A 24,075-nucleotide genomic window follows, 5' to 3' on the forward strand; every position below is an offset into this window, starting at 1 on the left:
AAACTTTACAGGTGCATTAGTAGATGAGGACATTGATGAGTTTGAGACTACGGGATCTGACAGGTTACCCTGTGCTGGGTGTTTGTGTAACACGAGCCCCTGGTGCAACTGGTGATAACTTGTCTGCATTGGAAGAATGCACCCTCCTCCAGAAAACACAGTCTGAACAGTCAATGCCATAAAGGAGGGAATATATGCACCATAGTCCCACACAGAGAAATACTTCTGAGAGCTATATTAAGCAGTGGAAACAGCTTCATGGCAGCAAATGCCCTGCAGACAAAACAAGGGCAACACTTCCACAGGTAAATGTGCTCATCCTCGAGAAGACACTAAGAAAAAGGTAATCTAAATTAACAACAGCTGTGAATCTAAAGCAGATTACTTAAACCTCATTATAACTTTGTGTGGACAACATTATTCAGAAGTAAAATTCCCCTGATTGCATTGAATTTAATTCTTTAACAAATTATTATTGCAAACTGTCAGCTTTCAACCTTCTTTTGAGTGTGGACACGTACAATAGGCCGGAGGGGGACGCTGCAAACCACCATGCGGCTGCGGACATGCAGCTTCTCAGGTTTGGCGTGCAAGCAAACCCCAGGACTCCCTGAACCTGAAACAGGGACTGAAAAAGTGAAGGGAAAGCCACATTAATTCTGCCCAGGAAAGCTTATGCATTAAGTAATCTATGCTAAGTGTTTATTTGGACAATTTTTCCTCAGTACGCACCCAGACAAATGGCTGGTAACACAACATTATCAGTTTTCTTTGAAAAGCCAGCCAGGCCTATAGACAAATATTTTGTAAACTTCAGAAAAGCTTTGCAATTTACACTGTTATTTAAAAAAACCCTCCCAGACATGCAATTTAATGCTACATTCATAAATCTGATCTACAATTAAGAGGCACGTTTAAACACTGTGGATTAAAAGTCAATACACAAAGTATAGCACTGATAAGTCATTCTGCCTTAGCCATATTGTGCATCATTTTGGTAGGAAAAAAACACATACCATCTCTGCTGCTATTATTGCCACAGTTACGCTAACAATTTAAAGAATAATTTAAATTCTGGAAGTTGATTGAGTCACAGAAGAATTCTGGGTGATCACACAGAGATAAAATGAGCTGTAATCCCGGCTGGAGAGAATTAACTTTCTTAATGCCCCGGTAGCTCCAGAACAGATGTCCCAAACAGTCTATCCCAGAACATCAGGCCGACACGAGTGCTGCTCAGGCCCTTTCCCACCAGCGGCAAATTTGCCCACGGCGTGGGGAAGGGCCTGGTTTGGGGCTGCCCCCAGCCCTCCCTGGCCCCTCTCCTCACACCCGCGGCTGCCATCCTGACCGGTCTGGGCCCACAGCTCCTCTCCCTGCTGGCTCCACGTCCCAGCTTCTCGGCCTCCCCTCCCACAGGGCACCCAGGGCCTGCCCACCCGTGAGCGGCGGCCTTGACCAGGGGCGACTCATCCGAAGCAGCCCCGCACACAGCACCCCGCTGTCCCTTCCCTAGCCGTGCAGGCATGCTGCCCTGTGTTTGTGTTCAGCCCTTCACAGAGAAAGTTTCAAGCCCCAGGTGTTTACCACTCCTGAAACAAACACGCAAAATGAAACCCAGGGACCATCCTTGCAACCACCATCATTGGATAATTACAAAACAAACTAGGCAACAAAATAAATGAAGTTGGTAATTTATTATTGTTTTATTGCTTCATAAGTGTGCTGAAGAATGTAAATTGGGTGCTGTATTAAAAGTGACAGAAGTGCATTGAATCCCGAACTGAGAGCGTGATTTTACCAAGTTGTTTGTGCTCTTCAGCATCTAAAGACAGTGACAGGGAGGGTGGAAGCAGCAACGCAGAGGTGCCAGGAGCTGCTGTGCACAACCAGATTACACACAGGAACGTAATTCGAGCGTGCGAGCTATTAGACCTACTCTGAGAAACATCACCAGCAGAACACTTGATGGGGTTGAGGAACGGGTGGCTCAGCTCTTGAAAAGCATCAGAAGAAATAGGCATATGGACAAAAACATGACCACTGGCAGGGCGCAGGACATGAGGAGAGTGATGGTGACCAAGAAGACCAGGGAGCCTGGAGAGTGACACCAGGGAGCTGTCTGTCGGAAACAGCAAGAACCGATGCTCCAGGCACTTCTTGTTTAGTAAGGCTTGTTCCTCCTGAAGGGTTTACTTCAGGGTGATCTTGCATTATAAGGCAGGATTACCCTGGCTGCCTGAATTCTGCCAAGTACAAAGCACAGTTTATGAATTATTGAACTCTTCATTTTCTATGCACACTCTGGGAAATGGCAAGGCTGCATGTTAAGAGGACAACCTGCCGATTATTCAATTTTTATGTGCTTTATTAACATGGCATATCAAGTATACACACATCAACAGCACAGAAAAAAAAAATGTTTGCTTTAGACTCAAGTATTATGCAAAGCAAATAAATTATTACAAAAAGGGTTCCCCCCAATTTGTTAAGCAGGTTCAATTATCGTGCCACTTAACCTGACTATTTTAATGTTCATCTCCTTCTTACTCCATGTGAAAGCTTTATTACCAGCAGTATAATCATTTAAAAAATAAGCTAAAGCCTTAGACTGCTGAAGAGTTTGGGTTTTAGAGCTTAACTCAAGGTGCATAGCAAGAATTACTGAATCAGAAGAAAGTTGGCACGTACTGTGCCTGCTGTTGAATACATCTCTGATATCGTTGCAGGGAACAGAGAAAACAATCCCTTGTTATAATTAAAGGCAAAAGTGTGAACGTAGCTCCTCTGATGCCAGCATGAAACAAAGGTTCAGCAGTTACCTGTGTTCCTTATCACCAGGCAGACAAATTAATAAGATATTACATTTGTTTGTTTGTATTTGCCTCTATCAATCATACATATCTGCATGGGTAGTAGAAAATATGACCAAATCTAGTATCTGTCCAGATCAAACAATTTTTTACACACTCTTTGAGTTACTTACTCAGCAAGAAGATAGACTGTGTTAAAGTCAAGTACTTCAACTAAACTGCAGCAAAGTGGGGTTCGTATACAATACCACATAGCAGGCTTCATTTCCTGCACTTCATAAGCTGCTTCTAGGTGTCTGTTCAGACTGACCAACTAGTGGTTTTTATTATCTATTTGATAATCAAACAAATCAAATATAAAAAGCTCTTTGCTAAGACTAGTTTGGAATGACCACTACATTGTGTTCTACATAAAGCAACTTCATGAAAGATCTTCATGAAACCTATTAAAGTAGAATCAAAATTTAAATACAACTTCGTGTCGTGACTTCCTTGCTGTTTGATTCTCTTATAGACCTGATTCTTCCAAACATTTAAACAGGCCTGTAGTGAAGTGCATTCAAAGAAAATAATCATGTAATCATTTAAGTTAGAAAAGACCTTCAAGATCATCAAGTCCAAACACCAACCTCTCCTACCGAGTTCCGTAACTAAACCATGCTCCTTAGTGCCATGTCCATGCATTTCTTAAATGCCTAAACAATTAAAAAAAAAAAACTTAAAAGACTAAATCCCAATTCCATCAGCCACTCCTCATAACACATATTTTCTAGTTTTTTCACCAGCATAGCTGCTTTTCTCCTCACACATTCAAGCAATTCAACATCCTTCCTTCCGTGAGGAGGCCAAAAACAAACAGTATTTGAGGCGTGGTCTCAGCAGTGCCACACAGAAATGATCAATCACTTCCCTAGCCTTGCTGGACACACTATTCCTAAGGCAGGCCAGAATGGCATTGGCCTTCTTGGCCACCTGGGCACCCTGCTGTCCCATGTTCAGACAGCTGTCAACCAGCACACCCAGGGCCTTTTCTGCCAGGAAACTTTCCAGCCACTCTTCCCCAAGTTGATGCTACTGCATGGGGTTGTTATGACCCTTACGACCCCAGTGCAGAACCCAGCGCTTACCTTTGTTGAATGTCATGCGATTGGACTTGGCCCATTGATCCAGCCTATCCAGATCCCTCTGCAAAGCCTTCCTACCCAGATTGACAGTCCCAGGTAACTTGGTATCGTTTGCAGTCTTACTGAGGGTACACTTGATCCCTTCATGCAGATCATCAATAAAAATGTTAAATAAAGCTGGCCCCAATACTATAAGCCCCGGGGGACACTACTGGTCACCAACTGGATTAACTCTGTTCACTGACTTTCTGAGCTCAGCCATCTAGCCAGTTCTTCACCCAGAGAACAGTACGTTTGTCCAAATCATGAGCAGCCAGTTTCTCCAGGAGAATACTGGGGGAAATCAGGAAGGTACTGAAGGACAGAACTAATTTTCAACATGTAGACACTGTTGACATACATGGGATTACTTGTGTACATGTTAATCGTGCCAGTAGGAATCCTGATGAATCAGTCAATACACTGTGAATCCCAGCTGCACAAATCAGGTATGTGCCAAGAATGCTTCTGAAAAAAGACGTTTTAGCATCTGTTTAATTCTAATGAGGTACTGCAAGCTTTGTTGAAATAAGACCTATGTAAGACAGATGCAAACTTTTTTAAATTTGAAAGGAAAATATACTTAACAAAATATATAAAGATGGCATCAGGAGTTAGTAAAACTATTCTTATAAAATACAACTATTCAGTATACTTATTCAATCATATTCTTTGTCATTTATCTGTCTTTACATATGTAGAAGAGAAAGATCTACTTCTATTTGCTAGATGCTTAGCTTTTTGAAAGAGTAGCATAATAACTGAATTGATAAGTAATGAAAGCACTAACTGTCATATAAAGATTATGACTCTAGTGCTTGGTAGTGCAATTAAATTTAATGTTTGTTTCTCTGTCTCTGTGAATAACGATAAGATTTCCCTTGTGACTATCTAGGCAGCTGACTGATAACATTAGGACAACTGCTCTGGTTAGCCAGTGCAATTCGTTACTAACCATGTCATTAAAACTAAGTTCTGCAATTACCCTAAGTGACCATAAGTGGTAAGCAAGAAGATAGTATTTAAGTGTAATTACCTATACAATATACCTGCAAAAAATAAAATAAAATACAAAATAAAATACAAAATAAAATACAAAATAAAATAAATTATTCCCAAATCTGGTCACCCCTTAAAAAAAAAAAAAAGCACAACTCAATAATACTGAGAAGTGAAGTTGTATCCATTTTTTTTGTTTTGTTTTCTATTACATGCTGTAATACTGGTATGATTAGATTCAGATATCAATTTATAATCCTCATTTTTTAATAAAACAGCTAGAAATACATTAATAACAAGTGAAAATCAATCAACATCAGAAATGGTCTCTGAAGAAAGGGTAAATTGAGAAACAAAACTTGGCATTTACAACAAATAGTTCTTGAGGGAGAAACATTATGTCTGATATATGTCAACTATTATCTAATTAAATAAAGGAAAACGTTCTGGTGGCAAGTCATCAAGAACCCTAAAAATCACACTTGTTTTTCAGGAATGCTTATTAGTAATAATGGCAGTATTGTTTCAGAGTAATGTGCATGTTCTTACAGAGAAGTCAACACTATTCAATAAAACCCACTTTTAGAGACAGCAAACATCTCACAGTAGAGCAGAATTTGAAGACTTTGGGACTGCGTAACTTTAATGTGTAAATTTAATGCAGATCATTTACCTAGCTCATACTGGAATTTTTTTGTGGAATATATTGCTCACTGTTTTCTCCCACTACTTGACCAGCCTCAGTGGTGTCTCAGGTGTCTGACCCACATTCAGTAATAATAGTAATGATCACCCTGTCTTCTGCTCATATAAACTAAGTTCCTCCATTTTACACAATATTGTCATGACTACCCTGGCTGCAGTTGCTGCTAATGAGAAATTAGTGATGCCCTAACAATAGGAGAAAGCTGAACATATTTAAGTCAGGTCAGCTCTAATTGCACTGGGTTAATCACTGGGATCCTCCTCCAAGCAAAGCCCAGTTTCCATCGTGCACCCTGCATGTCCATTTCTTTGCCCGCATAGGCAGGGCTGCTGCTGCATTTGGCAGACACCAGGTCCAGGCATGCTGGAGGTTCTGGAAGTCAGATGGCTTTAATGCTGCACCCATCAGGTCTCCTGAGTCCAAGCTTATAATTTTCCTTCATTTTTACCATTACAATCATCCAGGCATTACAGCAACAAAACTCTCTGTTGTTCAAAACAAAGTTCAGCCCTGCAACACCTACCAAATTTATTGAAGGCTTCCTCAATCACCTGAATTCTTGGTGATTTGAACTTATTTAATGCCCCCCAGGAGATTCAGTTAGTCAAGGTTGTACAATATGTGATATACAGGATGTGACTGATGTTAAATTGACTACAAGATAATTAGATGCTAATGTCACCGTTGTGTCAGGATGACATGAATGTCACTACCACAGCTGTGTAATTTGAGTGACTACAATGTCACCCTGAAGCTTATGTAAGGCACTCCAATTGTGGTACCAATGACATGTTTGCAGTATTGCCCTATCTGTAGGGTGTGCTATTTGGGTGTAGGCAGACACTACAGTACAGCTGCTTACAAGCACATAGTAACATAACACTGCTTCACCTACAGTCGTTGAAAAGCATGCAACCAAAGAAGCAAGAATGAACTGAAATAACGTGCTTCACCTTCAGCTCAGCTCCCACCTAACGCATCTTTCCCATAGACCCACACATGGAAATGCTTTTCTCTATTCTCCAAGATGTGGAAAATGTCTTGGACATTCAGAATCTGATAATCCTGAGTAAATGACTACAGTCCATGTAAGAAGAGAAGATAGATGAAGTGTAGGCAGATTTTTGTAGCTTTTCTCTTCCTGAGTTACCATGGACAGCCCTGGAGGAGCACATTGTCCTATGCCAGCAGTCCTTGGTGGGTGATCTAGGATCACAGACAGGTTCCTCCCAAAGCATGTCTCTGTACTAAGTTTTTGGTCAGGAAGAAGCTTGCCCCCAAATGCTCATGGGGTAGGCACAGGGTTTTCTGCTCAGTACCAGCTCCTTGGCTCTGCAGACCTGGCCTTTGCTAATGCATGATGCACCAGCAACACAAGTCACCAGCAGTATAAGTAGGGGGGGGAAAACAATTTGGAAAGGATTTGTTCAAACCCTTTGAACATACCACTTTAGAAGAATGAATTAGGAGAAACTATGTAAATCCTGATTTATTTATACTTTTTTTTCTCAATTTAATGAAGCATAGGTTTTAATGAAGAAATTGAAGGATTAGGGGTATGGGGGAAGAAGGGGCTTAAGGGCCACCAACAAGTAAGCGTAACATGTCATGTTGAATGTGTCAACAGATTATCATAAACAGAGCTGCATTTCACAAGACTACACTTAGCAGTTATCTCCTCTCCTCCAGTTTTTCAGCTCAATAATCAATATCTAATCAGGTATGAATCATAATATTATACAAAGGATAAGAAATTCTGTTCCTTTAAAGGTATAGGATTCCTACTTCTGATATTAAAGTAACAATATTTACACTGATCCACAAAAGAAAAGTATTTGTGAACTGAAAAAACATCACTCATACCTGAAGCATTCAAAGCTCTCCTGTGACTCTTTCCCACCTCCTTTTCTTTTGCTAATTATACTCATGGGTCTCCTCCTGCTCCCCACCTCCTCCTGCATAGGTCAGCCTTCCTCCCCTCTCCTTTTCCAGCCCCTTCTCTCCAGCCTTGCAGAAGCAAAGGTCTATATGAATGTGCCTTGGATGGCCATACTGTAATCCCCATCCTGGCCCGGAGCTACTAGTTGTCCCTTCACTTTTCAGTTACACACTAATCTGCAATACTTTCCTACAATGCCTATTTAAAAACTACACAAGCACACAAATGGTGCAAGCCATACCCAAACCCAAAATTGCCCTGCCTGATGCAGGTCTTGTCCATGCAACTCCACTTCTAAGGCTTGTTTTCTGAACTGTCTCCAAGGCAAGATACTTGGACATTTTGCAGTGTGTATTTTCCCTGACCATTCCTTCCACCAGGGCCTCTTCTCTGGGTGGCAGGGAATAATCACACTCACAGAATCATTCAGGTTGGAAAAGACCTCTAAGATCATCTAGTCCAACCTTTAACCTAGTACTAAAGTCCATTATTAAACCATGCTACTAAGTTCTAAATCTATGTATTTCTTGAAGACCTCCAGGGATGGTGACTCAATGACTTCCCTGGGCAGCCCATTCCAATACCACACAACCCTTTCAGTAAAGAAATTTCTCCTGATAGCCAACCTAAACCTCCCCTGGCACAACTTGAGGCCATTTCCCTTCATCTTACCACTTGATGCTTGGGAGAACAGCACAATCCCCACCTCGCTACAACCTCCTTTAAGGTCACTGTAAAGTACCATAATGTAATATCATTTCTTGTGTACACATCTCTCTCCAACGACTTCAGTCAAGCCACACAAGACTTGTGGGTGCTAAAATACTGACCGCACCAGGGAGGGAAACGTGGAAGTCCAAATAGCAAAGTATGACAGAAGAAAGGCAGTTTACAAGGAATTGCGCTGCACCAGGAAGAAATTCATGTGGATAATTGCATATCCAAGCTCCTCGACCTCAGCGAAGTGTTTGTGACAAAATGCCCTCTGCAGCATGAGGACTGAGCAGCACTTGCTTTCATTCCAGGCAATATAATGAGAGGGTAAATGAGACGTCAGCACCCACTACACATACATCTCTTCTGTTTTTATGAGATCTGGTATGTAAAACCTGCTCTCTTCTGCACAACAAAACAGAATTTATTTTAATCTCAGTTGGATCTTATCAGACATACTGTACCTATCATCTCTTTGACACAAAAATCAGCGACAAAACTCAAAATAAAAAGAGATGGGCATAAAATGAATAAGGAAAAGGATATTTATAAAGATATGAAATTTAAGTGCACAAATGTAATTCAACCCTCCCTTTTTTTTTTTTTTTAAAGTTGTTGTAGCCAGATGTCAGCCACTCAGAAGAAATACAATCAGGAGTAGCTCTATAGTCTACAATAAAAACATTCCTACCTATCCTAGCTTTGAATTTAATTAAGAAGACAACATTACTCTTTTCATTTTAATTATATTCTGAAAACTGTCTTTGTTAGGTGTCTAGAAGTACAGACAATCTAGGTCTTAATAAATATATTCGTCCATGGTTTGTGAGATCCAGGCATGTATATTTGAAGCTTAAATGCCTTGTATTGGGAACTGTATGGAAAACCTGATATTGAAAGTTAAGCTCATGAGGCATCAATCATTGAATGCTAAGCAGCAGAAGTCAAGAAAATTAACTTTTTCTTTTTTTGGAGCTATGTCAGAGGTTGAGCTCCAATCGTCATGCCAACACCACTTTCATGAATACTCACCCAGTGAGGTACTAAATGCACTGCTACATGGACACGCACTGCCATGCGGAGAGCCATATTGCAGCAGAATTTTATGGGGCTCCACAAGGGGACACCCCTGGCCACGCACATCCCACCCCTGAGCAGGAGCCACATGGGATAGGGGAGAACACATCCGACAACCGCTGTTTCCCTCAGCCAGGCCAGAAAGAAATAAGGTAACTTACAGTACAGCACTACCATCCCATTCACCAAGAGGCACGCTGCAACCCCAGCACCGCCAAGCTGCCACCTCCCATGGGTCTGTCCCCACGCAGCAGCAGCCCCCCGCAGGCACGCGTTGCAGCAAGGCCAGCACACCCCCAGGCAGCAGGCAGAACAGTCCTGCGGGGCTGAGCGCCCAGGACTGGAGTGGTGCAGCCATGTCCACCAAGGTCCTCGATACAAAAAAGCCAGACCTTCTAAATCTGCCAGCTTCTGCTTAAACAGCAGCAACTCTGGGGACGCATCCTATGCCAGTAAACAATATTCATATATGCAAGTGACCAGTTAGGTGTATAATTGCCCCTTTATATTCATTCTCAGTTGGAACTTTTGAGTGCTGGGCATGTTCAGAAGCTTGACACTAAAACATGCAGAGTGGTACATTAAGGCATCAAAAAGGGTAAATTAAAAGTCATTGCCATGGCTACATGACAACTTATTTTGCAGTATAATATGTTCTATGAAATATGTATGATCCTATTTAATATATACCATTTGTTTTTAGCATTTCATTTCTGATAATAGCCTTTTAATGATAATCACAGTCTTTTAATGATTGTAATAATTAAACTCTTATAAATCAAGATGTTTTATGTTAAATACACTGAAATCCTCTAAAAATATTTATTTTTTCCCTGCACTTTAGAAGATGCTTTGCTCCATTGCACTGTCTGGAATCTGTTTAGAGCAGCATTCAAAAGTCTTCCTGGAGCCTCATTTCCTTCCCCCAGCTGTGAAGGGCTCCTTATACCTGTTTCTTCTTTCCTTAAGGATGTAATAAAGAAGGCAAAATCAAGCATCCATTGTTTTCATTTCAAGTGTCATCAATCATTCTTCATCTTTTTATTAACCACAAATCAGTGAAGAACTAAACGTTGGCAATGAACTTGTAAACAAAGAGCTCAGGACAACAACACAACGCTGTCTCCAGACAGCTAGAGACACCACTTGTTCTCCCCCAAACAATCAATATTTATTTTTATAGATTTTACTTTTTTCTTTCAGAGCTAATATTTGATAGCTAAGTGACTTAAAACTTTCCAATTCTTCGAAAAATCCACATCCTTTCAGTCTTGTTAAAAAAATATTGACAACTTTCAGTAAGGTAATGTATCCAGAGGGGAATCTCATAATTCATTTGATCTTGCAGTGCCCCATATTACATAGGAAGGTTTAATTATACATCTAACACTTACTCACCCTTTTTGACATAGTTTCATTAGATTTTTATTAAAGACAGAGCTAGGAAAATAGAGCACTATTAATACCATTATTTATAATTCTTTACCTTGTTAAAAAAAAAAGCAAAAGAAGTGCAGTGAAAGTGCTTCTATATATCTTCCCAGGCAGATCTGCCCTGTTGGTTATGCAAGGGCAAGATTTTTCTCCAAATAGGGGATTCACCAAGAAGTTGGAGATGGGCTTGACTGAGACTGCGTATAAATTTTGGTCACACTCAGGGACTAATTTCATCAGAAGAAACATCAGCATTTGGCTAAGTTGATGTTTTCCACCCACCCAGTTTCCTACATGTTTTTTGAAAGCAGGCACTTGATTATCTTAAATATTTCCATCCGTCTTTCAAGCTTAGTTTGGCTTATCCAAGAGGTTTCAAAGATCTTTGGAAAAGACATACATGAATAGAATGTATCACCGTTTAAGTCTCATTCTCTTGGGAATTCACCTTACAGAAATGAATGCATAAACTCATTCTTACAAGTTCTTGGTACATAATGAAGTGCCTTCAGATACCCAGAAGGCTACTGAGCTAGGTCTCAGACTGAAACTCCGCAAGTCCCATATCAACACGTTCACCATTTGTCAAGATTTGTAGAAAAAGCAGAACACCTTTGAGCTGTGGGCTTCAAACGGGACTGGGGCACACTGAGCATCCCATAGAGACCCACAGAAAACAAGCGACTGCCTGCTCAAACGGTGTTAAGGTAGTAAAGGTGAGGCTATTCTATTTTATTGCTCCACAGCAGTTTTCATGACACTTAATGAGTGGTGCTTCAGTCTCCAAGGAGAGGTCTCTTAATATCTTCATTAGTCAGAAAGAGTCTGAAGGGAGAAAAGGAGGATTTTCAAGGTCCTAACATGAACCCCAGGATAAATGAACACTTAAATGACAGTTTGGCCCATTGCTTTTGTGTCCCTTTGCTAAAGCTTTCCTTCTGTGGCCTTGACAAAACAGCAATTTGATTGACTTACCAGCATCAGCTTCTCCTCTCAGCTGCAGCTCCCATTTTCAGCTGTCTTCTGCTCACACTCATAAATGGTCATAGCATTACAAGGTGGCATGGAAGCTGACATCCCTGTCCAGGCTGGCAGGGAGCTAACCCAGATGTAAGGATAGTTGTATTTGAAATAGATGATACTAAACCAGATTTGAGAGCTGATAGCACTCCCGATAGCATAAGGTTAGTCGGGCCAGGTCTGAGACTACCACACCTCGCACACAGAGCTCAGCTGTAGCTCTGTAAAGCATCACAACACAACTGCCAAGTGACACAGCGCAACTGTAAGCAGCCAGCAGGGTTTTAAATCACATTACACTGAGCAGTGGCACATCTTCATCCAGGTGATGACTCAACCACCGAGCAGACAGCACTACTGGAGTGGTGTTTTCTCTGATGTTTTCCAGCAGTATATACACAGTACTTCTGGAAGAGACGTGGAAGAAGAGGTAAGCTACCTGCACCCGGCTGATGGCCAAGCCTAAGGAACAAGACTGTCTCCCAAGGGGACAATGAGCACTGCAGCTCTCTGTGTGCACATGGAAGACACAGCACCTCACAGGCTGCCATGGCTGGTGCTGATGCTGTGCCATGCCTCTTGCCTCCTTTCCTGCCTGTGCCCCCAGCATGGCCAGACCCTGTCCTGCACACCCATGACAGGAGGGTGACAGTGTCAGAAGAGGTAACTCTGCCCGGCCTGAAAATGAAGTATTTGGTCGAAGTATGAATCCATTATCATTCATCCAGATACTTTAACATTTACAATGAATAAAAAAACTCAATTTAAGCAATAATTATAGTAGATCCCCTCTCTATAGTAACAATGAAAAGTACATTATCACCACCGCTTGTGGCAACAACTTGAACTAAAATGGGTTAGAGGGGAAAAAATAATTAGAATGAGACATGCACGCCTGACTCTGAAAGAAAGATTGTTTATGTCTAATACATTAGAGAAATTGCTCAAGAAGAGTTCAGCAAGAACCTGGCTTATCTGTCACATACAGGACACTGCATGCTGGCTCCACAGGTTGCAGCAGCCCAACGGGCAAGAACCGATGCCAGCTGCCAGCAGGAGGTCCTGACAGCATGTGGGCAACATCCCCTGCAGACAGGTATGTAAAATACACCTTACAGCTTTATCTCTAAGAGGCTCTGGAAAAATAGAGATGGAGAAGAGCAAGAGCATCATCTAGCATACCACCTGCCTCAGGAGAATTGCTCCATGCTGTTCACCATTGTAAACAGTAATGTAAGGCAGCATTGCTTATCGGGAGCTGGACCACGTGTCCCTGCATTCACGCTGCGGCTGTGGGCACACCAAATCGCTCAGACTTTAACACTATAATGGACCACTCATTTCATTCTGTTCACGCAGCAGTAAGTGGGCAGGACACACTGTAGCACCCTGGCCTCCTTCCAAGTGCAGAGCTATCAGAATCCAACCAGGAATACAACAAAAGAGAGAGGAAGGCAGCTCTTGTGCACCTATGTGTACACACACCTGTGTGGGCATATATACCTATATACTTGTATGTATTACATACTTGTTTTGGTGTGCATACTTACCTGCTTCATATACACAAGACATCTCAAAGCACCTCCAGTCAGCAAAGAACCCTCCTGCCTGTAGCCATACTCTGCCCCATGGTAGCAGAGAATGGATGAAGAGCAAGAGTTAAATTAATTGGATGGTCTTTGGTAACATCTATTGATACTCGACTTTATATCTATGCTTGAAGCCAGAGGGGAAGGAACAAGTGACAACAGCACAGTTCACAGCCACCCTCTTCTCATCATGGCCCTTGGCTGCACGAAGTTACCCACAGACCTCGCCATCTCTGGACATCAGTGGGGTGATGGCTGACATGATCACATACATGTGTCAGCCACTGCAAGGTGATTGTGCACATGGAAGGATCAACCTTTTTCCACCTCCACGAAAGCAGCGTAGGCCACGCTCCGTGCCATAAGCAGAGCTCCCACATCTGCTGCGCTACGTGACTCAGGCCAGCTCCCACCTCTCCCACTGCTGCCCCACCAGCAGGGTGAGCTTGCTCACTGCCTGCTTTTACACACGGATGGGAAGGGGCTGCATAGATGGCACTGGCAGGTGGTGGTAGTAGTATAAAGCAAGGGTTTTTAACTAAGGCAAGGCTTTCACAAAAGAAGCTGCCAATCAGCCCACTCTGGGGGCAGCACTGACCAGCTCCAAAACAAGAAAAAAGAAAAAAAAAGAAAGAAAAAAGGAAAAAAAATCTGTTTCCTTTCTTTCCCTATCTTTGAAGGTAAAAGTCCCCAAAACACATCAGTGCAAACAGTTGAAGGATAATGTACGTATAATAAATAAGTGCAAAAGCAGCAAAAGCTATGTATTAAAGAAAAAAAAAAGATATTGCAAAGGTAGAAGGAAAGTACTGGCAATAAACAGAAAGAAATATTGAAACTACAGTCAGGAGTAATACAAAAAATTATGTCCCCCTGCATTAGCATCACGTTTTGCTAAGTATACCTAGAAGACACAAGATTTTGTTACAAAAGCTGATATTTGCACACAATCCTGAGGTCAGGAGACCTCCGCAGGGCCAAATGCCCGCAGCGGTGTGAGGAACCATCCCTGCCCCGTGGATCCCTCGGCTGAGCCGCCGCCGGCCACCCTGCACCAGAGGGCATCTCCCACTGCAGGCAGCAAGAGGGCCACGTCCACAGACCGACAGGGAGCATCCTTTGGCACTTCTTTGTGGAGCTGCAACATGGGCTGCATCGAAAAATAATATTTCAAGGCACACTTGCTTTTCAATAGCTTGAATCAAATCCTTGTTTTAGCATTAATTCTAGACTAAACTATGGATCACAGGCCTTAATTTTCCGGGGGGGGAGGGAAATAGCGCCACACCCCTGCTTTTCTCATTTGCGTTTCAGGCCTGAAAAAAATACCCTACAGTCAAACAGGCTTTCTTCCAATTACTTCACTAAAATTTTTCTATTGAACTCCTGCAGTGTGCTTCTCAACAACTTCTAAAAGGATTTATTAGCATTAAGATCAATAGTTATCAAATATTTCCTGATTATATCAAAAATAGATGCTTGTAAACAACATCGTAAGAGTACATTTTGAACTTTTGTAAGCATTTCTTTCATTTTCCTAATGATTTTACATTCATTTATTTTAAACACTGAATATATGCTGCCATCTACTGGAATGATAAGTTAAATGATACATTAAGCAAAATTTAAATGTTTTTTCTCCAGAAAACTTGAGAGTATCAACCTCACTTCCCTGCAGTTGCTCTGGTTAATTCTAAGGGACTGACTATCACTTAACAAACATGTATAGAAAGACTAGGCTTAAAACAGTGGGAAAAAAGCAAAAACGGTGCAAAAAAAATCCTAATACTCCTTAAGGGTTTGATCTCCTTATACAAGGGGCAAAACTTACCTCTAACTCACTGCACCTTCTGCAAGTTTACTTGTCTTCTTCGAAGCCAATTAGTAAATTGCACTTTTTTTTCCTGGACTACATATTTAGGCTTTTAGTAAGTAAAGCACTAGGTGGGATACAAACTTTACAATTGACAAGGACTTGTCCCTGCAGCTCAGCATCGAAGCCAATGCCCTGCCCGCTCCATCCTGATGTACTCACCTCACTGGCACCCCCACACCGGGTCCAGAAAGGGCTCCCAGGACACGGAGCGGCGTGTGCCCACCACGGCCTAACACCCTTTTAAAAAGGGAATTATTTTTGCAACATTGGACAACTAGAACAAATTAGTCATGATTTAGCTTTAAAATATTGTTACCAGGTAACTTGATTTACCAAGAAGAGGAAAACAAACCGTTGTCTGAACAATTCAAGGAAAAATATTACCAGGAAAATTACCAGAAACAAGCAGCTATTAATTAGTAAAGTACAATATTTAATTACCTCTGTATATTGAGGGTTCTATAGAGCTCAGTCTTGACCAGCCTGTACTTTTCAGTTCCTGTCCCTCCACTGATAACTCGTTGGACAATGTGCAGTCTGACCTACGCACTACATGAATGCCAACCTGGGGGAAAGGGCAGGGCCTGACCCCGGGGGGGTGCAGCCTGGGGCCCCTGGGGAGCAGGCACATACCGGCACCGATGAGGGCGTTGGGTGAAGCTGAAGAGCACAGCCCCAGGAGCTCACCTGTACTGTCTCTCCAGCAACTACAGCTTTGCATCCGTGACAGGGGCATGCTGTGCCCCAGATTTCAGAGAAAAAAGTGTAGCTTACGTTGTCAGTCTCGCTTAGACTTACGAAGGGGCCTTCAGAGAAAATACATCCTGAGCACCACAGTGCGGTCCTCCCCTACCTGCCCATCTGTGGGCTCACCGCCATTCCCTCTAAATAAGCACAGTTATGACCAAAAAGCATTTCTCAGCCAAACACTGACATAACGCCTTACCTTCTTTCAAGGATGCGCTTCTACACCGCCTGAAGAACAGTAAAACTTAACCTGTGTCCTATTCACCCCCCACATAGCTGGCCAGGCCTGAGCCACCCACCCACAGCGCTGCCTAGCCTTTCCCCACGTGCATGCAGATTTCTTTGTACCCCAGACTATAGCGAATGAGCTCCTGGACTGGCTGCCAGCTGGAATTGGTACAACAGCCCTACCTTGCTCATCAAGTTTTCAACATCTGATATTTTGTCACCACCAAGAGATCAGAGCTAATGCCAAGACCTGAGATGCCAAATTGGCCTGGTGCAGGATGCACAGGGAGAAAAGTTTTAATGGCTTACACTACCAAATGTCAGAATGAAAAAAAAAAAAAAAAAAGGACTTAGTGTTACTATTTATTTTTCAGTAAAAAATAAGTTTGTGTATCCTTCATCAAGCTGTAAGTAACTTTGCAGAACTAAAGCTATTCGGTGGAATCTCATTTCATTTCTAAGTTCACGTGCCTAACAGGCCAACCTGTGAAATTAGAACTAACTAGTTAACATGCATGCACACCCAGTTGTAGCTCTGCCACACCAAAAGTGACAAATTCTCCTAAGAATTGTGTGCATATGGTGCAGCTACTGTCAGTATTTCAGATGTAGCTGTACCAGCAGTGGGAAGAAACCTCCGTGACACCTTCTGGTGGGTGAGATCAGACAAGATGGGCATTTCAGGTGGAGCCGCATGCTTCCTTTCCAGCACTGTGCTGTGAAGAGGGCGCATGCAGTGGAGCAGGCACAGACACAGGCCCTGGACAAGAAGCACAGCTGGTGCACAATCACTGCTGAAACTAAGAGACGATACCAAACCTTTCATTTCCAGAAAACACATCATGAACAGTCCTTGTATAAATTTGCACTGCTCCTATCAGCTGGCTAATTCAAGCAGTTTCAAGGTCCTCATCAGCTATACTGTTGCTTAGGTGAAGAGGTCCTCTGGGCTAAGCATTTTTACATGTCTAGCCTGTGAAGGATGTTCCTGTTTGAAGAGGAGACTTGTGAGCTGTCGAGCACTGGCTGCTCCCACTCCAGCTCACCCACATCCCGGTCCTCCACCAAGGCAGAGTGGGAGCATGTTCATACCTAGAAAAACCACTTGCAGAGCAAAGCAGAGCTCTCTCATTAGACATACAGGAGCATGGCCGCTCACTGCGCTCTCCCAGGCCTGACCTTCGCCAGGGCGGAGGTGCCGCAGGCAGCAGCTCGGCTCCCTGGAAGCTCTCGCAGTGCTGGCACAGCCCAGGGGGCGAGGCGGGGGCACTGGGGACGGCGGGTGCCGATGTGGGACGTTCTGTGACGTTGCATTTCCCCTGCTCTGGCATGGCCAGCAGCACAGGAACGGTGAAACTTCGGGTCACTGTGTGCACTTGTAAGAAACATTGAAGTCAGGCCTGTTTTTAATTATGAACCATTTAACAGTGTATTTTAGCTAATGCATGGCTAAAAATACTCAGCAGATTAAAGAGAATTTAAAATGCAGAAATAATCTGGATGAATGATGGAAGTTGTCAGAGAACAGCTAGACCACACCAAACAATGAAAACACTATTGGAGACGGGCTATTTAAATATTAAATAAATATCCAGAATTTCTGTAAATGCTGAACAGGAGATATGATGAAATGTTATTTTTCCTAATCTGTTCATAACGTAATTATGGACTCTATACTCCAGCTAAAATGATCATTTATCTTACTCTAAGTATTTCAATTGCTTTTTCTCCAATAAATTACAGATATTACCTACAAATGGTGACTAAGCACATCAAAGAAGTTTCATGCACTGCTGATAAGCCTATAAAATATTTAACATTTGTCTAGCATATGACTTTAATAAAGTATTTTGTGTCTATTTTTGTGGAAGTTTTTTCTAACTAAATTAGATATTGCTAACTAATTAATTCTACACAGACAAAATAATGGAGGGGGGAAAGCTATTTACAGGTAAATATTCTGAACTGTATTCCTTTTTTTTCCTAATACCACCAGTGATGCTAATACTGATAGCAATACATATAAGTTATTCTTCTGTGATTTGATCTGGGGCCTATAGGCAGATTTCTGTGTAACAGCCACCAATACATAGCGGATATATTTCCATAGTAACACATACACGCAGAGAATTTATGCAAAATACACCAGAGGCATAATTAACTGTATGTATGAAAACACATAATGACCATAATCAAAGTAGAAGATGTGTTAATGGCAGCCAGCAGCCAGGAAAACACTTCCGTGTCACAGGAGGTTGGAGAGAAGCAGAAAGCCCCTCAGCCATTCTCACAGCGCGCGGCACGATGCACGCAGCCACCCAGGCAGCACCGTGCTCTCCTGCTGCACATAGCCTTGGCACAGGGGGCATCTGGAGTCTGCTGCCTTCACAGCAGAGGAATTTCAAGCCATTTTGGTGCGGTGCTAAAATCTAGCTCTAAGAAAATGGACAGGTAACTGCACAGATTTGCAGTACTTATTTTATCGATGTAAATACTTAATGCCACGGCATTCCACCCAAAATACCAGTTATTTACTGTTCTGGGATCACCGAAAAATCAGGGCTAAATAAGAGACTGCAGTGAGGTTGTTAATGCAATTTTTTTTTTTTTTTTTTAGCCAGGTGAATATGAAAAGAGGGTCTAGTATCACAGTTTTGTGATTTCTAAGAATGAGTGCTCTTAAGAAATATTACCTCCTTGCACTAAGTCTATACAAGAGCTCAGCTCAAATTATGAAAGTGACCTCAAGTTTCAGCATTTCCATAAACACTCACAGTTCGAACATTTCATTTGAGACAGCAAGGTGATTGTATGTCTTCTACTAGAAGCTTTGGTTACTAATTTCATATTGCAAATGTAAGATAGCAGTTCCTGGAAGAAAAACACGATTTGATAGGATTTGGGTTTAGCCTGATTGTGTGAAACAATGACAGTCAGAAATAAACATGCTTGTTTTAAATATATTATGCTCTAGTGCAAAAGTTAGTGAGGTAATACACCTATTGAGAGAGAAATCTAGAAGTGGGAGGAACCAGACCAAAGGAATTACTCCTCAGAGCAGCAGCTTATGTGCATTCAGAATCATACCCATTGACATCTGGGACAAAAATAAGCATTTACTGATTTACAGCTAGAAAAAGACTACTGTGGTTATCTAGTCTGACCTTCTAGATAATGCAACCAATTTTAATTCTGTAATTCTTACATGAAACCCATAGCTTCTGTCTGACTAGAGCACAGACATACAATTTGATTCAGTGACTTCAAGTGATCGACCAGATCTCTAAGTGGGCTGTTCCTGTGGCAAGTTACACTGGCTGTTAAATAATTGCAACTTGTTTATTCTCTAAATTTGTCTGTAGCATCAGCTTGCAGTCACAGAAAAAAATTCCTCACAAAGGGTTCTCACAGACAATGATCACATTGCCTCCTCACTGTCTCCTGGACAAACAAGATAAATCCAGTCAATTCACATGGCTCTGTGTAATTGATTTATCTTCTGCAACACCGTTTTTGTTTTTTATTCCACTTAGCCTGAAGAATAAACAGCTTAAGGGGAGTGAGCTGAACTCAATTACATTTTGTGCATGGTTTATTAATTTACTATTCATCACAAGTATAAATCAAAAGAACACAGTTGATGAGCTTTGGTGTCACTGAGGTCATAAACTGAGGAATCAGTGACACAGCTGTAACTTACGACATCCTGCAAAATGTCTACAAACAGTAGAGAAACACAATATGGAAATGAATTCTCTCTCAGATCCAAAACACATTAAACTTCACATTTATTTTAAAGCCAATTTTCAGAGCAAAAGGCAACTTGTAAAGTGCCCTTGGAAAGAATACTTATAAATAATACAGTAAAAAAGTAATTTCTGTGTATAGAGAAAAACATACTAGGCAATTTATTTTTAGCATTCATTTAAATATATATATATATAGCATTTATGGTTCTAGATAAGATCTTAGCCTAATTGAACCAGGATATATTTCAAAATTCACACTGACGTGCTTTATTCATTATTGGCTTTTTGCAGGCAAAGTGGCTTAAGTTAGGAAACAGTTCTTTGCCTTTCCTTTACAGTATCTTCACGTTTCCACCATCAAGACTTACCCAACCCCGTGTCAAAGTAACATGTCAAGCACAGAAGTTTTGACCTAGTGAATACTCAAATGGCTTTGTTTCTTGCTTTCTAAGAACTGAGCATGCATTTGTCTCACATTTTCAGTAATCTTGGTCTTTTCATTTGATGCTGATGTAAAGCTCTTACAGTTCTCAAGCACTCTTCTTCAATTTTTTTTTTTTTCAGAATTCTGCTTTCTTTCTCTTCAAGAAACTCAAGAAACTCTTGAATGTAATGACTACCTTTCTCTGTGGTGATTTACATTTGTGTAACCCTATGCAGCATTTGAGTTTGGCTGTCATGTTGCTCATCCTCTGAGTAGGTTATTATCTATTGCAGAAAACAGGCCAAATCGCCTAGATCCATGTCAACAAAAAGAATGTATGGCATGACACACATCAAGCATGAGGATGGGTATTAAAAAGAGCTAAACACAATTAGCAATTCTTTTTTTATTTTCATTCCCCAACTGAAAGGATAAGCATTATCATCGTTGCACATTTATTTAACTACTTTTGTATGGTTTGTAAGCATCAGCACAACTGTCATATTTGTATCCAAATTTTATCTTGGAAATAGCTAAACTTCTCCTAGAATTAGGCCCACAAGTATCTGCTCCAATGTCAAAGCATGTGTTTGCGAAGGCTTGATGTAGCTCTGCACAGCTCTCCACACGCAGGAACGCTGGGCGTCACCTCCATACCAAGCAGCACGACCACTCTGCCAACACGGGGCCAGGAACGAGGGTCTTTCATGAGGCACCCAGCAGTTCTGGGTGAGATTAACAGCAGATATCACACCTGCTTATGTGCATGGTGACATCTCTTGTACAACAAGTTTCATCTTATTTATGGCTGATTTTTTTTTTACTTCTCGGCATATTATGAAAGAATTATGACCATCCCTTCCTCCATGGAGATTTTTCTTGTCTTTTCTAGTCTGATGCTAATCTTTTCCTTTCACAGAACGTCAGCCAACACACTATTTAGTTTTACCCTTTTAGTTCAGCCAAGCAACTTAGCCAGATTGGCTGTGATACACATCCCAATGCCCTCAGTAAATGATATGCTACCTGTAGTTTTCTTTCAATACAAAAAAAAAATAAACGAACCAAAAAAATCACTTCTGGATACAGTGCAATGATGTATGACTTCTTATCTTACACATTTAATTTAAAAAAAAAAAAGCAGTAACCATTTCTTTCAGTGATTATAATTTCTTTCAGAAATTATATTTTTCCTAGTGTTGTCTCACTGTCTCCCAAGGCATGTCTCTGAAGACAGATGTCAACCTACTGCCAAATTTAGATTTAAATTTGTTTCATACACTGTCGATCTGTGCCAGAACAGAAGTGACAGGTTAAATATAGTATTTTCTATCTGAGAGCTAATGCCCTGATTCATCTAGGGGAAAGGAGGGAGGAAAGATGCACAGGAGAAAGAAACTAGTGGATTATTGTTTGGGGGGGAGGGGGGAGGGCTCTATTGGTTGGATTTTTTTTTTTTTTTTGTGGTAGTAGCCTTCCATAATATAAAGAAGATGTATCTCCTACAAAAGAACAGTTGTAGGATCTAGCTGTGCAGTAAGGTCATTAGTTAAGAATATGCGAGAACCAACTCTTATAGGAAAGACTCTCTCATTGTAATTAGTTAACAGGTATATTACAAACCTGGAGGATGACGCCTTTAAAGCAATTTTTAAAATTTCTATTACTTATGGAAATTCACCACACTGATTCTAGACCTAGGCCAGAATGCATTGCTGCACTGAAAGCCTAGTGACAGTTTTAAACTCTAAGAATTCCTCTAATAATTCACAGTAGGTAGAGCTTAACACAGTGTGCCATGGGGAAGTTCCAGTTCTCCCTGTAGTGGCAACCATCCTCCTGTTTGTTTGCCTTTCTCTAATGTTAACTTATATTCAATCTCTAGCACATTTGCCACAAACTTTGTACTAAAAGAAAGGCAACATAAATATGAAACCCTTAAGGCAATTGAGGAAATGTTAAGAGCCTGATCTCCTGAAGCAAGTGACCAAACTCGTAAGAATAATGCATGATATATAACTCTAATACTTCATAAAGAAAACTTTCATGAGGAGATGCTCCGTGGACTTTTCTGTTCTTGTTGGAGCAATGGCAACTACTTGAAGCAGTGGCAAGAAACGTAACATACTTTCACTGGACAGACATGACAAGAAAAAAAACAACACACCTTAAAGACTACATAAGTGGTTCTTCATTGTGTTTATCATTGAATACCTGGTTCCCAGAAAATATAGCTGAAGCTAACTCTTCCAAAATGTTTGCTTCTTTAAGTTTCAGATAATCAGGATTGTTAGTTTTCAATTAACCATGATCTCACTCCACATTAAGATGGAAATTTTCCATATGAAAGTCATTATTGAATTACAATTGTAGAATATAAGCCCATTTAAAGAAGTAACAGATTGATGTTGTAAATAAATCACCTAAAAAAATGAGGGACCAAATCCAACAATTCTACCAACATTCTTTACTCTGAATTTCCCCTCATCTTTCTTACCTCTTTTTTTTTCCTGACATATGGCCTGCATGAAGTAATTTTGTTATTTTTAAACTTAAAAAGAAAAAAAAAATCCTAGTCCTGCTCTCTGAAGAGAAAATTATCATTAACTGACGAAAGTAGGACAAAACCATCCTACCTTTTAACTGTAAAGGGCAAAAAAGCGTAGAAAAGGCAGAATAGCAGAGAAAGTTATATCTAAGAAGGAAGCAAACTTTTTCATCTATTCATAGAAGTGGGTTTTCTAATGTTCCTTATGCTTGATACTACTACAATAGTACAGCATTTCTTACTTCAGCATTGTAATATATGGCACATCTAAATACTCCCCTTGTTCTGAGTGGCAGAGAGCTCATATAGTAACAATACACTAAAGTGTTATATATGTATCAATGTATCTTAGAGATTATTGTGATAGATAAATACATAAAATGCCTGTCAGTTGCAGTAGCAATGAAATCATACTGTAGTAACAGTGCATCAACAAAATCAGGCAAAAACAACCACCGCCACTACCAAATGCCTTCAGCTCCTTACTCCCTGTAATCCCCTCCCTCTCATTTCCGCATTGGTTCTTCAGGAGCTGACTTTCAAGTACCAGGACCTTTAAAGACCAGTCAAATAATTAAGGATTTAGATTTCACATATGTAGGCACAGTAATTAAGCCTAGAGATCTACCTCTACCTTGTATTTCTATCATACGTAAACTTAGCTGTAGAAGGCTAACAGTGTCCTGTGCTGCACTGGGAGGAGCATTGCCAACAGGCCAAGCCAGGCGATCCTTCTGCACTGCTCAGCACTTGTGAGGCCGTACCTGGAGTGTTGGTTTCAGTCCTAGGCCCCCCAGTACAAGAGAGACACGGAGCTACGGAGAGTCCAGTGAAAAACCAAGATGATGAAGGGCCTGGAGCACTTCTCCTGTGAGGAGAGGCTGAGAGAGCTGGAACTGCTCAGCCTGGAGAAGAGGCAGCTCAGGGGGATCTTATCAATGTCTATAAACACCAGAAAGGGAGGGTACAAAGAGGATGGAGCCAGGCTTTTTTCAGCAGTGCCCAGTGAAAGGAGAAGAGGCAATGGACACAAAGTGGAGCACAAGAGG

General features: G+C 41.3%; 2 long non-coding RNA genes across 4 annotated transcripts in view; both read right to left on the reverse strand.

Annotated features, from left to right (window-relative positions):
- LOC310903185 overlaps nt 1-24,075 on the reverse strand; it is a 69,700-nt gene that overhangs the window by 39,847 nt on the left and 5,778 nt on the right. The gene's annotated exons all lie outside the window — the stretch shown is intronic.
- LOC310903186 lies at nt 9,574-15,744 on the reverse strand. Its single transcript, XR_014587340.1, has 3 exons — nt 13,416-15,744; nt 11,821-12,272; nt 9,574-11,670 (listed from the first exon to the last, which is right to left on the reverse strand). It is a non-coding gene; the product is annotated as an uncharacterized lncRNA (long non-coding RNA).

Source organism: Anser anser (genome assembly GCF_964211835.1).
Source record: "Anser anser genome assembly, chromosome: 8".
Taxonomy (NCBI): domain Eukaryota; kingdom Metazoa; phylum Chordata; class Aves; order Anseriformes; family Anatidae; genus Anser; species Anser anser.